The sequence below is a fragment of the Odontesthes bonariensis genome, chromosome 19 (assembly GCF_027942865.1).
Source record: "Odontesthes bonariensis isolate fOdoBon6 chromosome 19, fOdoBon6.hap1, whole genome shotgun sequence".
NCBI classification, from domain to species: domain Eukaryota; kingdom Metazoa; phylum Chordata; class Actinopteri; order Atheriniformes; family Atherinopsidae; genus Odontesthes; species Odontesthes bonariensis.
Window position 1 is genome coordinate 19,783,804 of NC_134524.1, and position 1,867 is coordinate 19,785,670.

Consider the following 1,867-nt stretch of genomic DNA (forward strand, 5'->3'; position numbering starts at 1 on the left):
GATATTCGGCCATGAAACGGTTTCCTATGGGCAAGCTTATACAGGCACAAACTATGCTGTTTATAATTTATTAATTACTCTACACTAGCACTGATAACGTGGAGGTGCGTCGCTTACTTAAAAAAATCCGGGTTACTGTAATTTTGATTTTTTTTGGTCGTAAAGTGGGTGTTACTGACGTCCTCGTCGTGCTACTACCACAGACAGCCCACAGACCTGCTGCCTATTTATTCATTCGGCTAAAATTCAAAATTAGTAACCCGGATTTTTTTAAGTAAGCGACGCACCTCCACGTTATCAGTGCTAGTGTAGAGTAATTAATAAATTATAAACAGCATAGTTTGTGCCTGTATAAGCTTGCCCATAGGAAACCGTTTCATGGCCGAATATCTCAAGAGAGCAGCCAGACGCCTCGCGAATATCTTCGGAACAGCTCCAAATGTTCAACAACAAGCAGGGGTGAGTAGAACATCATGTTATAATGTGAAATCAAGGGCCCAATGTCAAAAAAACGGTCTTATCCTTTAATGTCCACTGTCTGTCTGTCTGTCTGTGCTCGTCATCCACAGATGGAGGTGTGGCCAACAAGTTCAGCCCAGCAACATTCTGTTCTCTATATAGCCTAATTTTTTTTAAATGCTGTTAAGCCAGCTGCCGCCGAGCAGTAATGTACGCATAGTTGTTTTTTTGAGTTTTGAGTTATTTTCGACGATGCTGTTATTGCAGCTACCTCCGCGCAGCATGTAGTTAATTCCTAATTAGTTCTGTTAGTGATTACTTTCGACTGATGCTGTGTGAGCTGACGTGGGACACATCACACACATGAGTTCAGTAGGCCTAATGTATAGGCTACCCTTGTTGCCATGAATTTTTAGTGCTTTAATAAAATGCAATATTTTACCAGTTGATGAGGCTGCATACTTTTTTTTGGAATGGTATGGGTGTTTGCGTTGACCATAACGAGGGCGAAAAAGCCGCCACTGACCTAAACTGTGTGTTCAGGACACGATTAAACACAATGTAACAACAGGAACTTAAACAACGTTCTAATATAATTAAAGCTCGCAACAATGTTGCAAAATATGAGCCCTTTACACACGAGCACGGATAGAGTTCCACGGTCAGATTGCAGGAAAGGCTCCGTTTTTTGCTCATTAAAATATTTCATTGAAGGAGATATATACAGCTATTTATTGTATTTACATAATATTCTACAAGTTTGAGAACCCCCCCCTTTTTTTTTTCTTTTTTCTTTTTTTTTAAACCGCACCCCCTGTTAAAAACTACTTCCCACGGCCCTGTGGTAAACCATCTCATGTATGCCGATGATCTAGCCATCTTCTCCCCCAGCAGTACTGGGCTGCAAGAAATGCTACATGTTTGTTCTAATTATGGATTGACTTTTAATGTTAAATACAGCTGCAAGAAAAGTGTTGTGCTTGTATGTAAAAGTAAGGGGGACAAGGATCTCACTTTTCCTTCTTTTTATGTGGCGGGGCAGGCTTTACCTGTAAATCAGGGGTCTTCAACGTTTTACAGGCCAGGGACCCCCAAACTGATGGAGAGTTGGAGCAGGGACCCCCTACTATTTATATGGCATACAATTGTGTTTTATATTTAACGGGGCCTAGTGCCGTGTATAAACATAGGTCCTCTGTTATTGTACATTCAATACTAAGCTATTCAAATAATACACAGGTTAATATATTCATGTTTTTATTTTAAACATGTGCAAGGTACAGGGTGGCCGTGCCACTGCCTTTTATAAACATCTTGCATACAACTCTGAGCTATTCAAATACTCCAGGGGGTTAACCCCCTGGAGTCTAAGGCCTTTTCAGAGACTTTGAGGCAGTTGTCACCACCT